The 12740-nt window shown below is 39.3% G+C and overlaps 1 long non-coding RNA gene across 1 annotated transcript in view; it reads right to left on the minus strand.

The window, feature by feature from the left end:
* Positions 1-7273: 7273 nt before the first annotated feature.
* LOC138849154 (uncharacterized) overlaps positions 7274-12740 on the minus strand; it is a 79857-nt gene continuing 74390 nt past the window's right edge. Inside the window, exons 3-4 of the long non-coding RNA XR_011387563.1 lie at positions 10349-10468; positions 7274-9496 (exon numbers count right to left, since the gene is read on the minus strand). This is a non-coding gene — a long non-coding RNA (uncharacterized lncRNA). The remainder of the gene's footprint in view (positions 9497-10348; positions 10469-12740) is intronic.

Below are 12740 nucleotides of genomic sequence, written 5' to 3' on the forward strand. Positions count from 1 at the left end.
TTTTGTGTTTGGTATAAGGATCCAGCTTTTTCTTTCTTTTTTTTTCAGGTGTATATATAGTTTTTCCAATACCATTCACTGATGAGACTGTCCTTTTCCCATTGTGTACTATTGGCATCTTTGTTAAAGATCAGTTGACCATACATGAGTGGGTTTGTTTCTGTGCTCTGTTCTGCTCCATGTTCTATATGTCAGCTTTTAGCCAGTACCATATGGTTTAATTCCTGTAACGAATATATTTTGAAATCAGGAAATGTAATGCATCTAGCTTTGTTATTCCATCTCAAGATTGCTTCAGTTATTCTGGATCCACTATGTTTCCATAGGAATTTTATGATTTATTTTTCTATCTGTAAAAAGTGTCCAATTCTACTTCTGGGTATATATATCCAAGAGAACTGAAATTAGGGCATTGAAGATTACACATTCTCATTTCCATTGCAACAGTATTCACAATAGTCAAAATATAGAAGCAACTCAAATGTCCATTGACAGATGGAAGGCTAAAGAAAATGTGGCATGTGTATACAATGGAATATTATTCTGCTTAAATGAAAAGAAACTCCTGTTTTTGTGACAACAGAGATGAACTTGGTGAACATTATGTTAAGTGAAAAAAACTGGTCACAGAAGAAATATACCATGGATTCCATTCCAGTGGATGGTTCATGGAATGTTTATAATAGTCAAACTCTAGATGCAGAAAATAAAATAGTGGTTGCCAAGGGCTGGAGTGTGGAGGAAGTGGGGAGTTGTTCAATACAACTGCAGTTTTAGTTATGTTAGATAATTAATTATAGACATCTGCTGTACAACATCACAAACATAGTGAACAAGACAATTTTGTGCATTTCACAGGGTTGGGTAGACTCAAGTATTCTTTTTTTTTCATTCTTATTTGACAGGTAGAGTTATAGACAGTGAGAGGGAGACAGAGAAAGGTCTTCCTTCCATTGGTTCACTCCCCTAATGGCCACTATGGCCGGCGCTGCGCCGATCCGAAGCCAGGAGCCAGGTGCTTCCTCCTGGTCTCCCATGCAGGTGCAGGGCCAAGCACTTGGGCCATCCTCCACTGCCTTTCCAGGCCACAGCAGAGAGCTGGACTGGAAGAGGAGCAACCGGGACCAGTACCTGGTGCCCCAACCGGGACTAGAACCCGGGGTGCCAGTGCCGCAGGCGGAGGATTAGCCAAGTGAGCCACGGTGCCGGCCTCAAGTATTCTTTACCACTAAACAAAGGAAAATAAAGGGATACAGTGAAATTTGACAAGCATTTGATATTTCTGTTACCTTAATAGGTAACAGATAGTGCAGCTGCCTGCATGTCTCAATCCACCAAAATGTACACATGAAATATTTGCAGTTCTTGAATGTCAAGTTTTGAATGTCAGTTCTTGACTGTCCATGCCTCAATAAAACTGTTCAAAAATAAAAGTCTTTGGGCTGGCATTGTGGTGTAATGGGTAAAGCTGCCTCAACACTGGTATCCCATATGGGTGCCAGTTCATGTTCCAGGTGCTTCACTTCCTATCCAGCTCCCTGCCAATGGTCTGGAAAAAGCAGTGGAAGATGGCCCAAGTCTTTGCGTCCTTGCCACCCATTTGAGATATGTGGATTAAGTACCGGCTCCTGGCTTCCACCTTGTCCAGTGTTGGCCATTGCTGTCTTGTGGGAGAATGAACCAGTGGATGGAAGCGCTTGCTCACTCTCTCCCTCTCTCTCCCTCCCTCCCCTTCTCTCTGTAACTCTCATTTCAGATAAATAAGTAAATCTTAAAAAATACAAAGTCTGTTTTATAAATATTTTATTTGTTATTTTTATTTTCTTGAAAAGCAGAGTGTAGTGGTAAATAGAAAGAGAGATATAGACAGAGAAAAATCTTCCATCCACAGGTTCCTTTCTCAAGAGCTGGAGCTGAGCAATGCTTAATCCAAGAGCCTGGAACTCCATTCAGGTCTTCATGGGTGACAGGGACTGAAGAATTTGAGCCATCAACTACTGTCTACAAGAATGTGTTTTGGTAGGAAGCTGTATTGGAATTGGAGCTGAGACTCCAATCCAAGCCCTCTGGCATAGGATGCAGGTATCCCGAAGGGTAGCTGAATTGTCATGCCACAATACCAATCCAAGTGATGCTTTTTATAACTTATTTTTTTAAAACTTATTTGAGAAGCAAACACACACAAACACACACACACAAACGCACACACACAGACAAAAGGAGTAGATCTCATTCACTGGTTCACTTCCCAAATGCCTGCAACAGCCATCAAGTGCTGGGTTGCATCAAGGCAGTGTTCCAGAAGCTCAATCTTTGTCTCCCACCTAGATGATAGGAACCCAGATATTTAATCCATCACTTTCAGGATCTACCTTAATAGGAAGCTAGAGTCAGAACTTGGAGCCAGACATCAAATGCAGGTACTCCAATACATCCATTGGATGTGAGCATTATAGCCACTAGGCTAAACATACCCTTATTGGTTGATAATAATGTACATCTGGAATTGACATGATTGGCATGAAGAAGATAGTACTGAGTAGATGTAAATTTGCCCATTTCAGGCTTTAACAAAAAAAAAATTAGTGGGTATTTCTCTGGCTCCAAGGATATGCGCAGATGAAGAGAAGATGGACAGTATGGTAGTGAACAGCCCCACAGCTTGCTGTGAAATAAGGAAAATATCATGTGTGAAGGACAAGGAGATGTGAAAATATTAGTGAAGGGTTTTCTTTAAGATGTATTTTATTTATTTGAAAGACAGAGCCACAGAGAGAGAGAGAGACAGAGAGAGAGGTCTTTTATCCGCCGGTTCATTCCCCAGATGTCCACAAAGGCGGAGCTGCACTGATCTGAAGCCAGGAGACAGGAGCTTCCTCCAGGTCTCCCACATGGGTGCAGGGGCCCAAGGACTTGGACTATCTTCCATTGCTTTCCCAGGCCACAGCAGAGAGCTGGATTGGAAGAGGAGCAGCTGGGACTAGATCTGGTGCCCATATGGGATGCCAGCGCCTCAGGCCAAGGCTTTAACCCACTACACCACAGTGCTGGCCCTCGTGAAGGTTTTGAATAACCACTAGTGAGGGAAGTGACCAGGGATCTGGGAGGTCGTTGCCAGTTAGTGCTGAGATCTGCTAAGAAATAGCTGTTTGGGGCAGCAGGATTAGATTGCTTATGTTCACCCACATATTTACTATCAGTTTGACTTTTACATTCTTCTTCAAAGACGCAGGTTTCCACTTGGATCATTTGCTTTCTACCTACAGAACTTCCCTTAGATTGTTTTTCTGTAGTGCTGTTCTTCTGTTGATAAATTCTCTGGGATTTTAATTGATAATATTCTTTTTTTGCCTTCATTTAGAAGACTAGTTTCACTGAACATGGAAATCTTGCTTCATAATTTTTGTTCTTTCACACTTTCTTTTTATTTTTAACTTTTATTTAATGAATATAAATTTCCAAAGTACAGAATATGGATTACAATGACTTCCCCTCATAACATCCCTCCGACCCGCAACCCTCCCCTTTCCCACTCCCTCTCCCCTTCCATTCACATCAAGATTCATTTTCGTTTCTCTTTATATACAGAAGATCAGTTTAGCATATATTAAGTAAATATTTCAACAGTTTGCTTCCACACAGAAACACAAAGTGAAAAATACTGTTTGAGTACTAGTTATAGCATTAAATCACAATGTACAGCACACTAAGGACAGAGATCCTACATGAGGAGTAAGTGCACAGTGACTCCTGTTGTTGACTTAACAAATTGACACTCTTGTTTATGGCATCAGTAATCACCCTAGGCTCTTGTCATGAGCTGCCAAGGCTATGGAAGCCCCCCGAGTTCACTGACTCTGATCATATTTAGACAAGGCCATGGTCAAAGTGGAAGTTCTCTCCTCCCTTCAGAGAAAGGTACCTCCTTCTTTGATGACCTGTTCTTTTCACTGGGATCTCACTCGCGGCGATCTTTCACGTAGGTTTTTTTTTTTTTTTTTTTTTTCCAGAGTGTCTTGGCTTTCCATGCCTGTAATACTCTCATGGGCTTTTCAATAGAGTTTTAGACCTCCAATTATATCTATGGTAGATCATTTGATACTACAACCCATATCCTCGAGAAAGCTCTGCTAATTTTACCTCAATAATTTTTTCTTTCTCTGTCTTTGATATTACATGATACTGATTGATTTTGTCTTCATATCCATTGACTCCTCACTGTTTCTAATATGCTGTTAAACCCATTTAGCAAATGATTCATTTAATATATTGTACTTTTAGTTTTAGAATTTCATCTTTTCTCCTATAGATTTCTTTGTAAGATTTGTCATTCATGTTACTGAGATCATATTTCCCTACAAATCAAAGGACAGTACACTTTTTTTTTTAAAGGGCCAGTTAGTAAATTTTAGGCTTTGTGTCCCACACATGAAGGGTCTTCAGAAAGTTCATGGAAAAGTATAATTAGAAGGTAAGCTTATTGTGGTGCCTAAACTTTTCTGAAATCCATGTATACTTTTTTTAAAGTTTTTATTTATTTTATTTGAGAGTTAGAGTTATAGGCAGTGAGAGGGAGAGACACAAAGAAAGGTCTTCCTTCCATTGGTTCACTCCCCAGATGGCCGCAATGGCCGGAGCTGGACCAATCTAAAGCCAGGAGCCAGGTGCTTCTTCCTGGTCTCCCACGTGGGTACAGGGGCCCAAGGACTTGAGCCACCTTCTACTGCTTTCCCAGGCCATAGCAGAGAGCTTGACTGGAAGTTGAGCAGCCGGGACTAGAACCGGCGCCCATATGGCATGCCGGTGTCGCAGGCGGAGGACTAACCTACTGTGCCACAATGCTGGCCCCCATGAATACTTTTTTAATAATATGAATTTTCATGAACTGTTTAAAGACTTTTCGCACATCTTTGCCACATCTTCTTATCTTTTTTAGAGTTCTTTAAAATATAAAAATCACTCTTAGGTAGTGGGTGTACAAATCTGGATACAGATAGGATTGCTTGCTAGTCAACTTATATTCTTATCTGGAACTCAGATGAAGTCTCTGGATAGCTGATCACTTCAATCCTGATGTGAAGACATTGTTGTTACAAGGAAAGGGAACTCAAATTTTGTGATATGGCATAAACATTTCCTAAATAGGTTAGAAATGTATGAGCCCGGAAACATTAGTATTAGTGATAATTATGATTAAGAAATTTAAACCAATTATACTAATATTTTTATTTTAAGTGGTTTGTACATAGGTGTTTTGTGTGCATGTAATTTTAAACAGAATTTGACTCATGGGAATAAAAATCAGTCCTAGATTTCTAATGTCAAATATGTCATTGAGTAATAGAGTTAGATCTGTGTCTCAAATTGAAACTTTACTGTTTTAAATTTAGCATACATGTATATTAACAAATATAACACATGAAAAACCTATATAAAAGTAAGATCCAGGGATAGGTGTTTTAGCTTTGCAGTTGAGACACTGCTTGGGATACCTGCATCCTTTATTGGAGTGCCTGGGTTTGAAGCCTGCCTCTGCAGCTGCTTGTAATTTCCACTAATACGTACCTTGGGAAACAGCTTAAGTAGTTGGATCCCTGACACATACATTGGGAGACCTAGGCTGAGTTCCTGGCTACTGGCATTAGGTCGGCTTAGCCCTAGCTGATGTAGGAATTTGGGGGTGTGAACAAGCAGATGGGACATTCTCTGTTTTTCAAATAAGTAAGTAGATAAGAATTAAAAAATAAGATCCAGTTTATTTGTGTGACTGCAAGTTGTATTTTTAAAATTATGCCAGCTTTATTCTTGCTCTCATTTCATTTTCAGATATACACTATTTAGCTATTGCACTCTTTTTTTTTGTTATTTACTTGCTGTTAATTTTTTCCAAATATTAGTAAGTAAGGAAATGCCTTAGCCCTCACACTTTTAATATCACTTCCTTATTTTGGTCTGTTTGATCTGGCCCTTTAACATTTTTGTTATCACATAATATTTGTTATCTCATAGTATAATATATATATTTTATTTATGCACATTTAAAAAATTATTTAATGAATGCCTTTTTACATACATACAACTTTAGGAATATAGTATGAATATGTAGGAATATACCCTACATGTCTTCATATGCATGCACATTCACACCACACACACACATACACACATTTAATAAGGACATTTCATATAACTTAAGTTTCTGCACTTCTAATTTAATTCATTCATTTTCTTAGAGTTTTCAAGTGCTTGGGAAGTTTTGTTCAGGCAGAAAATTGAAGTAATTTTAAAAAGGAAATCAAACACAGTCCATTTATATTGCAGTTAAAAATGTCTGAGGTCTATAATTAAGTTAGCAAACTGGGCTCAATTTATTCAGAACCCTTAAGTTCCATTAAACTTATAAATAAAATGAGAATAATAAGCTTCGCTGAAAGCTTAAGAATGTGCCAATGTGATACATTGAATATTAAGTTTTGAACTGAAGCACACCTCAGAATAGCCTTCTCTGCACACAAAACCTACTCCTGATTGCATGGGGTTATATTATATGCGGAAGCTGTTTTCTTTACTGGGATCCCAGCCATTCCACCCCCGACTTCAGCCTGTATCTGGAGTTTCTGCTAGAAAAGGAAAAACAAGGCTCTGTCAGGTGGGTTTATTTTTTTATGATGCTGGCTTGTTCTTACTCTTATTTATTTTTTAGATAATGACTATTCATCGCTGAGATACAGCATGTCATAATGCCCACTCTATTAATCATTGCCAGATTTTAGAAGGTAGCACAGAAAAATCGCAGATACACCTAACTCCATTCCTATCCCTAGCAAACAAATCTTCCTAACAGCATCTCGGGCAAGAGGTTGTCTAGCTTCTGTTTTGAGCAGCTCCGGTAATGGGCAGCACAACAACTCAAGGGATCTTCTTAGTTTTGGACAACTTTGAAAGTTAGGGAGCTCTTTAGGTGATGCTAAAGCATGCCTGCCTTCCTGTTATCTCCCTGCAGTGGTCCTCATCTTCCCTGCAGTGGTGGCTTTGGAGTCCAGGGTTGATTTTCTTTAAGTTTAAATGCACTCTCCCTTCCAATGCCTTTCATATGGCATGGGGCAGACCCTTTCTGATATGTGGTTCACAACTTTTTTAGAAAGCTTTTATTTAATAAATACAAATTTATTAGGTACAGCTTTAGGAATATAGTGATTTTTTCCCTGATTCCTGCCCTTCTACCCCTCACCCCCATTCCACTTACTACTCCCTCTCCCATCCCATTCTTCATTAAGATTCATTTTTAATTATCTTTATATACAGAAGATCAACTTAAAACTAAGTAGAGATTTCAACAGTTTGCTCCCACACAGACACATAAAGCATAAAGTACTGTTTGAAGACAAGTTTTACAGTTAATTCTCATAGTACAACTCATTAAGGACAGAGGTCCTACATGAGGAGCAAGTGCACAGTGACTCCTGTTGTTGATTTAACAATTGACACTCTTATTGTTTACTTGTCAGTGATCACCCGAAGCTCTTGTCATGAGCTGCCAAGACTATGGAAGCCTTTTGAGTCCACAAACTCCATCAGTATTTAGACAGGGCCATAAGCAAAGTAGAAGATCTCTCCTCCCTTCAGAGAAAAGTACATCCTTCTTTGATGGCCCCTTCATTCCACTGGGATATCCCTCAGAGAGATCCTTAATTTAGGTCATTTTTTTGCCACAGTGTCTTCACTTTCCATGCCTGAAATGCTCTCATGGGCTTTTTAGCCCAACCCAAAGGCCTTAAGGGCTGATTCTGTGGTCAGAGTGCTGTTTAGGGCATTTGTCCTTTTTTTTAAAATTTTTTTATTTTTGACAGGCAGAGTTATACAGTGAGAGAGAGAGAGACAGAGAGAAAGGTCTTATTCCGTTGGTTCCCTCCCCAAATTGCCACTACAGCCAGCGTGCTACACCAATCCGAAGCCAGGAGCCAGGTGCTTCCTCCTGGTCTCCCATGCGGGTGCAGGGCCTAAGCACTTGGGCCATCCTCCACTGCCTTCCCGGGCCACAGCAGAGAGCTGGACTGGAAGAGGAGCAACCGGGACAGAACCGGCGCCCCAACTGGAACTAGAACCCGGGTACCGGCGCCGCAGGCAGAGGATTAGCCTAGTGAGCCGTGGCGCTGGCCAGGGCGTTCATCCTTCTAATGAGTCTGCTATGTGGCCTGCTTCCCATGTTTGACCATTCTCTCCTTTTTAATTCTATCTATTGTTATGTGATCTCTTTGACACATTCCTAACTGTATGATCAGTTATACACTTGATCACTTTAACTAGTGAGGCGGCATGAGTACAACTCAACTTAATGGGATTTAGAGTCCTGTGGCAAGTTTTTAGCTTTACCCTTAGCAGTAAGTCTGTGGGAACGTGTTTCCAACTATACATCTCTGTCCTCTCTTATTCTGACTCTTATTTTTTACTGGGATCAATTTTCAATTGTATTTAAACACCTATGAATAATTCTGTGTTAAGTGAAGATTTCAATCAATGGTATTAAGTAGAAAAAGAAAATAATAAAAAAATTAATAAATTGTCCTCGACAGTTAAGACAAGGGCTGATCAAGTCATTCCTTCTCGTGGTGTCAATTTCACTTCTACGGGTTTCCTTTTAGGTGCAGAATTGAGCACAGTGCTCCTTCTATGATATGAGTAGCCCAATCTGGAGACAACTACCCCCACCTCCAGCCCCTTGCTGCTGTCCCAGCTTTGTGACCCCCTCCCCTTGGATACTGTATTCTCATTGAATTCTACTTTGTCTTCTTTCCTATCTAAATGTTTGGCTTGGAAAGTTTAGAAGTTTAAGTAAACCAAATAGCTTGATTTTTCATATTTCATATATGACTCCTTTCTCTGCTTTAATACCAAGCGCTGTCATTATTTCATTATTTCTAGGCAGAATTTATGGCTGAAGTTGAGATTGAATTGTTTATAACAGTGGATTTGTGGGCAGTTTGGAGCTGAGTTGGTGTAAGCCTTTAAAGTGAGGTCAGAGGGAAAAGAAAGCACTTCCTTTTCTATATTCTTCAGAATAAAAAGCTCAGTAATATCTTTATTAAACAGTTCCTTATTTGGAGATAAGGATTCAGACTTAAGCATCACTTGAGGAGTCTTAGAGTGAATAAATATGTTAAAAGAACAGATCTTTCATGCACCAGAGTATTTGTCAAACAGATTCATATCCTAAAGAAGTCATACTAATTAAAAATAAATATGCAAACAATTAAATATGCAGAATTGATAAAGAACAAAGGAGATTTGAAGTCAACCTGAAAATGAATGCAGATGGTGAACAACTGAGTTGATATACATTCTGCTTATTTCTTCTGGGTAAAATACCTGAGGCATAGATGCTGGTGAATTTTCTGTGGAGTGGCTCTCCTTGTATTTGGTGAAGATTGTGCATTTATCTGCCTCAACTGTCCCTCTTATCCCATCATTGTTCAGGTCCTTCAGGAAATGAGACTTCCTAAGGAAGGATGTAATGGCCAAATTCACTAAAGGAAAAGTAATAGAATTTTTGCTGACTGATTATTTTTTCCCTCTCACCATTAATGCTTCCTTATGATGGTAATGAAAACCTTGAAATATTAACTCGATTAAATGCTTTATAGTGAAGAAGGTACTTCCATTTTATAGAAGTTGAATTTCTGTTCTGACAAGGGTTTTAGTGAGTTGGCAAAAGCAAAAGAAGTGGTAAAAGAATCAATGGATAAGCCACAAATCTCAAAATGTGGACTTTGGAGGGATTTTTAACAGCTATATTTTGTTCTGATTAACTCTCCTTTTCCCAGAAGCAAAGAGGATGTCCTCTGCCGGAGAAATGTTATCAAGGACAATCCTTCATCTTTAATAGTACCTCTAATAATAAGAAAGCCATTCTCAGGCTCTTTGGTTTTAATTAAATGCTGGGTAACTATCATCATAGCTCATTCTGTTCTTTTTTCACAAGCTTATATTATGGCTTTTGTGGAAATGGAAGCTTCTCATTATAGACAACTGTTTAACATCATTCTAGCTAAAGCATGTAACTTTTATATATTATTCTTCAGAAGAGGAACTTTTTCTTTTCTTTTCTTTTCTTTTCTTTTCTTTTGGCATGAATAAAGCTGTTCACAAGAGTGGCCCATGGTGGGACCTGGCCACCATGTGCTGACCTGGCCAGGCACCAGAAGTTTTATTTTGGTGGTTATCAGAAGTCATCAGCAGTTGCAGGTAGGTAAAGGCTACAGATTTCCTTCTCTACAGCCTTGCTACCAAGTGCTAAATTACAATGAAAATGTATCTCATACTGAAATATTCAATTCATGCAAACAATTACCAGAAAGGAATCATGAAACAACCATTCAGTCAGCTTGTGTGAAGTTGAAGAGGTTCCACCCCTCAGTCCTTCAGCCTCTGGACTTCTTTGGATCACTCCAGCCAGTAGATAGTAAGTTCTCTGCGTGAAAGGGAGGCAGATTTAAAGTTGTCCCAACAACATGATTCAGCTAATTTTCTAATTGGCTGACAGAATTAGTGACAGAATCCTGTTAAGTTGTGAACTCAGGACTGAATTAGAGGCCAACAATACTGCTTGGAAAGTAGTCGGGTTGTTGGGCTTGTTAGATTCCTCTACTCAGTTCACCATGGTTTAATATTGCTCATTTGCTAATTTCATCTATGAAGTGCTATTTCCAATGTTCCTTGTGAAAATAAGCAAACTCCATGGTTCTGCTCTAAATAAAGAGAGTTAGAGAGTTCAAGTGCTTGTAGTTCAAATATTATGTAACCAACATGGATTATTCATGATTAGGGAGGGACCATCAAATTGCTCAAATATTAACCAGGTATATGTATTTTCCATTGTGTATGAAGTAAATTATAGGTAATATAACAGTACAATTTACGAAATAGTGAGTCACCATGAAGCTTTTACTTTCTGCATCTTTAGCTGTTTTCCTATCTTCACTCTCTCCCTCCCTCCTTTCTCCTTCCTCTTCCTTTTTTGTTTCTCCCAATCTCTCTTTCTCTTTCTAACTCTCCCTCCCCCCTCCCTTCCCACCCCTCACTCCCCCCTCTTATTCAACAAATGTTCATTGAGTGACTACTCAGACAATCAGAAATCAAGTGTAGGAAACCTTACTATTTAACCTATTTTACTAGTGTTGTATAGGCCAATGATCTGGGATGGAAACGTTTCCAGGATCTGAAACTTGACAAACTGAGAAGGCATGGTACTCTAGTTGTAATCCTGGGAAATTTCTGTAGCTTTGGAAGCTCAGGCTTCTTGTCACTAAGACAAGAAGTGATGATAATAGCTATCTGATAATGGCATGGTAAAGAATTAAAAACTTAGTCTATAAAGTGCATGAGACATGGTGTGATGAGGTGGAGGACATTTTTTTCCCTTGGCAACAGACTTCTCTATAAGAAAAAGATCCATGTACTGGATTAATAATTTGATAAGCAGTTGGCAAAAGGGAAAATGGCCTGGAAATTTCCAAGGGAGATGGCAGATGGCCCTAATCTGCTCTTCAGTGGGACTCCGTAGAATAGCTGCCTGCTTTTGTGTTCCTGAAGGGACTCCAAGCTGGATAAGAAGTTTGTGGATATGTGGAGTGGTGGTGGTGGCATGATAAGAACTGACATATTCAATGGGGAAATGGATAAAAGTTTCATGACATGTGATCTATTTTTCTATTTTCTTGGAAAATCATTTTTCTTTTTAATTTTTTTCTATTTATTTATTTGAAAGAGAGACAGAGAAGCAGACAGAGATCTCCTATCCACTGGTTCATTCCTCAAATGTCTGTAACAGCCAGGGCTGCGCCGGCCAAGGCCAATGGCTGGCAATAAAGCCTAGGTCTCCCACATGGGTAAAAAGATCCAAATGCCTAAGCCTTTGTATGCTGACTCCGAGGGTGCACATCAACAGGAAGTGGAGCCAGGACACAAACGAGGCACTCAGATATATGATGTGGGTGTCCTAAGTGGCATTTTTTTTTTTAGCTTTTATTTAATGAATATAAATTTCCAAAGTACGACTCATGGGTTGCAATGGCTTCCCCCCCCATACCGTCCCTCCCACTCACAACCCTCCCCTTTCCCACTCCCTCTCCCCTTCCATTCACATCAAGATTCATTTTCGATTATCTTAATATACAGAAGATCAGCTTAGTATACCTTAAGTAAGGATTTCAACAGTTTGCTCCCACACAGAAACATAAAGTGAAAAATAATAGATGATTTTTTTTAAATGATGATGAAATCAGATCAGACCTATTGTCATGTTTAATCCCAGTGAGAGTCAAGTTGGGAATTGATAATTTCTTTTTTTTTTTTTTTTACAGAAGATCAGTTTAGTGTACATTAAGTAAAGATTTCAATCGTTTGCACCCCCATAGAAACACAAAGTGAAATATACTGTTTGAGTACTCGTTATAGCATTAAGCCTCAGTGTACAGCACATTGAGGACAGAGATCCTACATGAGGAGTAAGTGCACAGTGACTCCTGTTGTTGACTTTACAAATTGACACTCCTGTTTATGGCATCAGTAATCTCCCTATGCACCAGTCATGAGTTTCCAAGGCTATGGAAGCCCCTTGAGTTCTCTGACTCTTATCTTGTTTAGACACGGTCATAGTCAAAGTGGAGGTTCTCTCCTCCCTTCAGAGAAAGGCACCTCCCTCTTTGAAGACCTGTTCTTTCTAAGTGGCATCTTGAAGACTG

The sequence above is a fragment of the Oryctolagus cuniculus genome, chromosome 3 (genome assembly GCF_964237555.1).
Source record: "Oryctolagus cuniculus chromosome 3, mOryCun1.1, whole genome shotgun sequence".
NCBI lineage: Eukaryota > Metazoa > Chordata > Mammalia > Lagomorpha > Leporidae > Oryctolagus > Oryctolagus cuniculus.